Consider the following 8,907-nt stretch of genomic DNA (forward strand, 5'->3'; position numbering starts at 1 on the left):
TTTAGCCTGGGTGACCCTCATGCTGAGACTGGGAGTGTGTTTCTCCTGACCCCTGCAAGGGGCATGCCTATCCCAGCTGAAGTGTAACCTGTGTGAGTAAGACCCTGAGGAGGAAAAATGTTGCTGTTTTGTTGGCATCTGAGTGGCCTGGGATTGTCCCTGACAGCAGGTCATGGTCCCTGGGGTTAAGCTGCCAATGGCCGTGACTGGTCACCCAGAAAGCTGCTGAGGATGCAGTCGGACAAGCTTCATTGGGATGCAAATGGATGTAAATTCATGTAAACATATGTCTCGGTGCAGGTAGCAGCTCGTGCCCAAATTATGCAAATGTTCTAATCCAATAATGCTAATGTCATGATTATCCAGCAACACGATGTTCATTAATATGGTTCCCTGGCTCTTACACCCATCACTGTCAACATGATTACACTGAGGCAGAGACTTGCAGTGTCTCTGGCAAGTGGAGCCGGTCTCAGGGAGGGAAAGGGACGCCCAGGTCATAGTGGGACCGGGAAGGACCGTTTTTCTGTCTGGCAAGGCCCAGAGGTGCCACGTGTCCTGGGGAGTCCCCTCCACGTGCCTGGCCATGGTACTGCCCGGCTGCCATGTTCTCCGGGAGAGGCCATTCCTCCCAGAAGGAGACTCGGAGCAGATTTCACAGTCCCCAGAAGCCTGCAGAGTAGCTAAACTAGCATTTCTTAATATCCATCACTGTGATCAGATGAACAGGACTAGCAGGGCCATCTAGTGACTCCTCTGGCTGCTTAATGACCTGGGAGGCGCCCCCCCTTAGATGGGTATAATTTTAATGTTTGTATTTTGAACCATGCCCCTGTACCTGTCCACCTTTCCCTTCATCTCCCCTCTTTTTGGCTGGTGGTTATCCCTTGCCCTGCAGTTTTGTTTTCCCTGGTTCGCTACAGAGCTGGAAAATGCTTGGGCTTCCCCACGGTGGAATGGAAATTTGTCCTGTGTTGCCTTGGATTGGGTGACATAAGGTCGGACAGCTAAATAGCCCGTAGATCTGAGAGGAGAGGGATCCTGCAGGCTGGCTTGCCTTCCTCAATGCCGCCGGTAAAGCTGCTCTCTGGGCAGGAGTCTGCTTGTCTCGTCTGTGGCCTCAATTTCTTCGCTGCTAACCTGCAGGTGCCGGTGTAGCCGCTTGCCGGGGCACTGCGGGGCTTCCTCGTCGCCGGCTGCTCCTTCAGCTTCATGCCGGCTGGCAGCCATGAAGAGCTCAGAGCTGCCTGCCCCAGGGAAGGGCTCAGCACATCACCCCGCTGCCTCCCCAGCTGGCAGGATTGCTCCCTCAGGTACCTCCTGTACGTACATCCATGGGGTTTTTTTGCCATCCCAAAAAATAGCAGGTTTGTCTCTGTGGTGCAAACATGAGCAGCCCTACCCAGTTCAGGGAAGCTGGGGCTGTTTGCGCCCTCCAGCAGCCTGACCCCATAGTAGATACAGATTTGTCCTTCTCCTTGCACGACTCCAGGGACTTTTATTTTGCTCTTTCATTTGTGTTGCTTGTTGCAATGTTGGCGTGATATTGGGATTTGTGGATGGGGCCAGGAAAATGCCCTGGCAGCCCTGGCAGCCGATTCCTTCTCAGCTCACCAAGGCTGGTTTGAACCTCATGATCCAGAGACGGGCAGGACAACTCCCAGCCGAGCCGGCAGCAGCTGGGAGGAGCAGCAGCCAGGACAGAGCTCCGCCAGCCATTGCAGGGCTGTGACAGGTACATTTACTGCACTAAGTATCAGCACCGAACGGGGGCTTTGGTTAGATTGCTTTTGACAGGATGTCGTTAGCCTGATGTGTATGTGGGAGAGGAGCAGCTATAATGCTCCCTTAATGCAGCCAAATTGCTCTTTAATTCTGCAAAACCGAGATGTTATTTCATGAATCCCCGGAGCTCGCTGTGGAGTGTCTTGATGCTGCCGGTTATCGGTGGCCTTTTTCCTCTGCTTGCATCCAGCTCCAAATTCTCGGAGCGTGGGGTGGGAGCAGTTCTCCCCGAAGCTTGGCTGCATTCTGCCCTCACTTGGCTTTGTGTGTGTTAACTCTGGAAGCTAGTGGTGACTCCTGAAATGCCTCCTCCCACCAAAATTTGAGCAGAAAGTCTATCAATTTCCATGGCAACAGGGCCAGGCCCTAAATGCTGATGTTAACTCTGCTTCTGGACATATATGGAGGCTGAAGGGCTGGGTGTGCCGGAGGCAGTGGTGCCCAGCCCGAGTGCAGCTCCCTAGGCCATCACTCACTACATGTCCCAGCCACCATAGGGTAAGGTGCTGCTGCAGAATAAACATTGGGCTTTGCTCCTGGCTGCCTGGAAATACTTGAGAAGTGGTGTTGTCATCCTCCTGCAGCTGGGAGACAGTCAGGAAGGGAAGAGGTAAAAGCAGGGTAAAACTACTAAGACAAGTCAGCTGGATAATCTCAGAGGACATTGACTCCAGCTCGGAAAGGCACTGAGAGCAGATAAAATTAGCCTAATAAGAGTTGATGCTACACAGAACTCTCCCCTCCCTTGAATGTGAGGGATTGGGTCTGCATTTAGCTTACAGGCACATAATGAAAAGAGCCAGCGCGATGCGAAAAGGTGGCCGTGCCTGGTCTTGTGATGGCAAACCCCTGCTAAGGCTCTGGAGTTAGGGGGAACACACAGACCATGAGAGGAGTAAGAGGAAAAAGTTAAAAAAGGCTCATTCCTAAGAAAATATCCCTGAGTACTGGCCCTGGACAGCACTGTGTCCCAAGGTGGGATGTCAGCAAGGGTGAAGCAGGAAAAAGGCATTTAGGGGAAGGGTTTGTGCACGAGGACATTTTGGGGCAGCCAAGGCTGGGGGTCCTTCTTTGCCCAGGGTTGCCCCGGCCCCTCTCTCCTGCAATTTTTGCTTTCTCTGGTAGGTGCTGTCTGCAAGACAGCATGATGGAGTGGCAATACTGGAGTGGGGAACGTGGCTCACATCTCTGTCAAGGGCTGAACCCAAGTCATCCCGTGTTTCTAACCCAGCAGAGTGAGCTGGGCGCTGCCACCTGCCAATGCAGGGAACTCGTGGTGCTTCCCTGTCTGCCTTTGGGAGACTCCTGAAAACAGCTCCCGGGGATGCAGGTTTGTCTGTGCAGGTTAGATGGGTGCATGGGATGGGTGTGCCTCTGCTCTCGCCCTGGGTTTGGGCAGCAATAGGTGCATGGGCCGTGCTTGCGATGCTGCAGGGCTGCCCGGCTGCTCCCCAGCCCCATGGCTTTAGCTTCCATGCTGAGACGTGCAGGCCAGTAAAGCTCTGGGGCAGCACACCCTACCCTTGTGCACTGTTCAGTCGGATTTTCCTGCAGCTTCCCCTTCTCACTGTGCACAGATCCACCCCTAGTGAATTTGTGTGTATTTAATATGTGCTCCATATAGCTAATATTTACAGCAACTGATTATCTACTCTGGTTGATTTGCAGGTGAATAATGTGTTGGAAATGGTATGTCAGGGTGCACACGCACAGCATGTTCCCTCCCCGAACAGGAGGGTAGACATTTCACAGGACTCCAAAAAACAGTGCATTAAAATTAAAAAACAAAACACCAACTATTTTGGGATTCACATCGAAATGGCAACATATGCTATACATTAAACATCAGCCGCTACTGAAAGTTTAGCTATTCTGGGCCCATCCTGAATGGTGCTGAAGATGCACAGAGAGCAGATGCCTCCCTGCCTCCTCCTGTCCCCTTAGAAGCTCCCTTCAGGTCCATCTGTGGGTATCAAAGTGCTGGTAAGAAAGACGCCATCCCCCCTTGCCTTGAGTGTTTCATAAGGTCTCTGGGAACCTTAAGCAATACTGTGAGGGGAGAGGGCTCTTTCTTGCTGGCATTTGCCCTTTGCCTGGCTTTCTGAAAGGGTTTGTTTGTGTCTGCTTTGTAATAGAGTGTGGGCTGTATTTTACCACAGTGATTTTGTTCACAGCTAGTAATTGCTAGTTAAATCTGGTCAAATGATGGTTGTTAGCAGGGCCTGTTTGAGCACAGATAACCTCAGATATTATTTGTGCTGAGGAGCAATGGGGATCAGGGTGCACTGGGATATCGGCATTGCTGGGGAGCCTTAATCGGCACAGCCTGGAGTAAGCCTCTTAGGATTATTTAGCCAAGTTTCCTCGTTATCATTATTATTATTGCTTTATTTAGCAAATGCAGAGGGTGTTTAACCAGGTAGGGTCCACGATGCACTCGATGGGCTCAGCCAAGCCTCCCCAGCAATCGAGAGCAGAGATCTTTCAGGGGAAGCAGCCTCACCGCTATCTGTGCATCAGCCAGAAGACGGTGCCTTGCGTGAGCCAAGGAGCAAGGCACATGTTGCTTTTCAATTAACCCCCTTCCCATGCGCACAGCCATGCTGGAGCTAAGCTCATTTGACAAAGAAAGAAATATGTTTCATATCTATCAGTGGGGTGGACTGAAGGCAATGTAGGTCCCGAGTCACCCCAAAGGGATGGAGGGGTCTCTTCCAGCAGCACTGGGGAAGCTGGGCTGGCAGTGTGGGCATCCCTGGTTTCTGCCCCTGCAGCCAGGTTGAGCTGGCATTACCTGCTGGCACCCTCTTACGCCTAAGGCTGTGGGTACTTGCTGTAGCTTAACATAGGATTAACAATGGCTGGGAAAAAGCAAAAAGAAAGCCAGGGCTGTGCAGGCTAGTGCTGCCTTGTGTCACCTCCCTGGGTAACTGTCAAACCTCTCTGCTCCCAACCTGCAGTGGGTCTCCCCGAGTTCAAGGGTGAGTGCGATCCAGAGGTAGTTCCTCCAAATAGAGGCTTTAATTTGGCATCGGCTCTTCATGTACTGTTCAGGCTCCTGTCTTCCCCAGCAGCACCGGCAGAGCAGAGAGTTTGAGCTGACAAAGTATTAAATAAAGAACCAGTCCGTCAGTCATTGAATCTCTGCTAAGCGAAGGGGATGTGCAGTCCTGCTGCTGTACTTTTCATTTGGAAAGGCATTGATTAAACTGGAATCGGCCCTCATTCTTGTTGATTTAAACCTGGACAGCAGAATTTGATGCTTGGCATTTGAAAAAAATTTGGTTGAAGTGTGTCCTGAGGACAGCCTGTATTTTTGGATGTGTGTTTAATCTACATGCTACTGTTTTGTTTGCTGTAGGAATGCCCCTTCTGTTTGCATGGCACCAGCAGGTTGGCTCCCCAGTCACATAAGGAGGCTGGGCTGCTGCATGGCTCTGCTCAGGGCACAGGGTGAGTTAGTGGCACTGGCTTTGTTTAGGATGTGTTTAAGTTTCTGCTTTCACCCCTTGTCCAGGACAACATTTAAAGTGTAAGCTGTCCCAGGACAGGATCCTTTTCTGAGCCTGGCATGGCTCCTGTGTCCTACATCCCAGCTCTCCTTTTGGGATGATTTTGACACACCAGCCCATGCCCTCATCTGATGTGAGCAGCTGAAACACTCTGTTGCACCTCAGAACAAGCTGCTGAAGTGCAATGTCACATGTGCTGAGCTCAGGATGTTGTCACGACTTGCACACACCAGGGAGAGGAAACACAGCTGTTGACAGGGGTGATGTGCTCTTCTGCATCATCCTGCTTTGATGTTGACTCTGTGATGACCATCTTCACCTTCTCTGAAGGATGTCCTCCCTTCCTCCAAGGATGGAGTATCCCCCTGCAGAGTGGCTCTGCTCCCTGCCAGGCAGAGCTGTTGGTCCCACTGCTGAAAGCAGCCACATGATCTTTAAACCGTCACCCCTCTTGCCAGGCTGGTGAGGAAGCCAGCATTCCCCCTTTCAGGGAAATGAAGGCCACGTGCTTGGGCACCACAGTAGCTCTGAATCACCCAGGCAGAGCGAGGGATCAAATCAAGTCACATTCCAGGGCATTAGACAGACGGTGGGAATTAAAAGCTTTACCTGGAAACTGGCTTTGTATCTCCAAGCCCTGCTTTTGTCTCCCAGCCCAACTCTCTATTTTTGTCCCTTTTACCTTCTGTGTTGTGCGTCACGTATGCCAGTGCTTGGTGCCTGGTTGTGCAACCAGCCCCAGCCATGTTCAGGGAGCCCCCTGTAAATATTTGGCTGTACAGCCTAGGAGGAAACATTCAGGCAGTGTGAGATGGTAGAAAAGTGTAGTTTTTCAAAACCAAGCTGCTTTGGGACTCATTAAAAGCTAAGGAAAGGCTCCAGCTGCTTTCAGCAGGCTTGGGATCGGTCAGAGACTAGAAAGTCCCATCTGGGCTATTAGCAGTAAGTCTTGTTGTTGTTTCTTTCAGTCTATGAGGTTTGGGGATGGGTCTCCCCTGGGGACCAGTCCTGCCCTGACAGCAGGGAGGTTTGCCTGCTCTGTCTTTGCTGTTCCATTCATCTGGTCCCCAGGTGCACCAGTTGCTCTCTGCATCCGTGGGTGAGCTGAGCACCTCCTGTTGGCATCTCCCATTGGTGCTGTTGGGCCTTGATCCTGGCTGTGGGGTGCCAGCGATGTGGGGCAGCTTTTGGGGTCCTGTACCATGTGGGAAGAGGCAAATCTCAGGGGGCTCACCTTAATTCCCAGAGCCTTGATTTTCTGACTTGTGAAACAGTCCTTGTCTATTTGGCTCTTGTGCTTTTTGAGGAAACATTTGAAATAATCATGTTTTTGTAATGGCAATAATGGCATTAGGCTCTCATGCATAACTTAATTTTATTTATTTATTTATTTGCCCTTTCTTAGAGGAAATTGCTGCTTTTTTCTGGGCATCGGGCCCAATTTTTGCTTCCTTCTGTCTGAGTCCACACTGCATCCTGGATGCTGCACCCAAAGATGGAGCCTATGGGGATGAGCACATCCAGACTGCTCCAAACCCAGCAGCACCTCTTTATGCCTCCCATGATGTTCCCGCCCATTGTCTTGCCACCCGCGAGGTTTTCAGCCTCGACCACACAAATGTGAAGCAGGTGGCGTCTCCGTCTGAATTAAAATACTAGGAGTCCTTGGATGTGGGAAGGGGGTTAAACTGTCTCAGGCTGGATATGCTGTGGACCTTGCCGCGAGAGAGCAGTTTGTCTCCTGGCAGAGGAGCACAGATCACCTCTGCGCAACAGGCAATAGCCACCTCGAAGTAAAAATATGACAGAGGGAGGAAGAAGCGCCTGAACAGTCTCCTCTTCTCCCAGGCCATTAGAGCATTCGTGTGCATCATGTCTAGGTACAGAACGATGACAAGTTTGGATGCTTCAGGAGAGAAATGTTTGCTTCCCAGCGAGGAGTAAATTAGGTTAGTTTGCCTAGTGTCAGTCTGTTATGAGTCAGGGACATTCATTAACATTTACCAAAATCTGAATGAAAACTGAACTCTTCATTAAACAGAAAGGCTGGGTGTCATTTTGCTGGGTTTGAGGAAAATTCTGCAAAGAATGGAGCTTTATTTTTAATAGACATCTGCATGCCAACCTGCAGGAGACTGCAGTTCTCTGTGTGTTGATCCGGGATGTGTGTGTTGTCAGGTTACCTGGTAGTATCGGCTGTGGTGGGCTTGACATAGTGGTGGGTGACCAGTGCACACAGCGTGTCCCAGCTTCATGCCAGACCCACCACACCTGAGCCAGCAGAAAGTCTGCCCTGGGGGAGTTGCCCTTACAAAATATTTCAGACATGTTTTCCTGGGCAGGGTGAGTTTCTATGCAGCGTTTTGTACCATGTTCTCACAGCATTTCACTTCTGGCACTCCTTGCTCAAAAGTCCACTTCCAATAGCTTGTGGCACCACAGATTTATTGATTTTAACACAGGAGGAGATCAGATAAAAACACCAGTTTGGGACCAACTCCCTGAGCAAACCACAGCTCAGCATTTACCAGGGACCCCGTGGCAGGCTGCAAGGATCCTGTCCCCTTTCCAGCTGGTGACAGGGCCCCATCCCTGCCTAGAAAGGTTGCTGGTGGAGCTCTTGGTGTGGCTGTGCTAGCTGTGGGCTCTGGCCCAGCCCATTGCTCTATCCCCTTCAGTGCTCTGTGCCGGCAGTCACAAGCTGGCTGGGAGAGGCTGTGCCGGCCGGGCTGCAAGCAAGTGCCATGTGTTGCTTCAGTCCCAGCCCCAGAGGCTGCGGGCAGCTCACCCAGCTCACCTGGCTGGTCCTGAGCTCCAGAGGGGGCATTGCTGCGAGCTGGGGTCAGCTACAGCAGCAGGGCATCAAATCTGGTCTGCCCCTGCGAGCAGCGGTGCAACTGAAGCTGGGAGCGGGCAGTGTGCCACCCGTGCCCCTGCTCAGTATGCAGCAGAGCATCTCCCTGGCACGGCCCCGCAGCAAGCCGGGAGGGCACGGGGGCTACCATAGTCCCGGGGGGCTGTGGCAGCCTTGCATTCCTCTCCGCAGCACACCGAGGATGAGCACAACAGGACAGCGGCTCCTGACCCCATGTGGTGACCTTCCCCGCTCTGGAGGGGTCTGGCGGGGACCAAGCCCGCTTTGGCAGGGAGATGGCGTGAACGAGTGCGGGGAGGTGGGCTTTGACCCAACTTCTGCTTTGCTCCCCCCGGGCATGGCGGGGCTTTGCTGGGTAAGGGGCGGGGGGGCTGGCTGCCCACACTGGTGGCCGTGTGGCTAGGGCAGCCACAGCCCTCATTCCTCCGCTGCTGGGTACCGCTTTGTTGCTAGCTGGTGACATCACCCGAGAGCCCACCCCCTGCCTCTTATCCGTCTCTCCGTCTCGCTCACTTATTCACAGGCAGCGCTGGCAGGATCAGGGGCTGTGTGAGAGCCAGAGCTGGCGGCAGCAGCATGTGTGCGGCGTCTGAGGCTCAGGGCGCGAGAACCACATAAGGTGCCCGTTGGAGCCTCCCACCTTGCCTGCCTCGGCTTCCCCCGGCAGAAACTTCACGGCTCCCTTGTGCACGGTCCAGGCTTCTCTGGGGGGGCTTGGCACCGACAGCCGCATGC

This window comes from Numenius arquata, chromosome 18, assembly GCF_964106895.1.
Source record: "Numenius arquata chromosome 18, bNumArq3.hap1.1, whole genome shotgun sequence".
Taxonomy (NCBI): Eukaryota; Metazoa; Chordata; class Aves; order Charadriiformes; family Scolopacidae; genus Numenius; species Numenius arquata.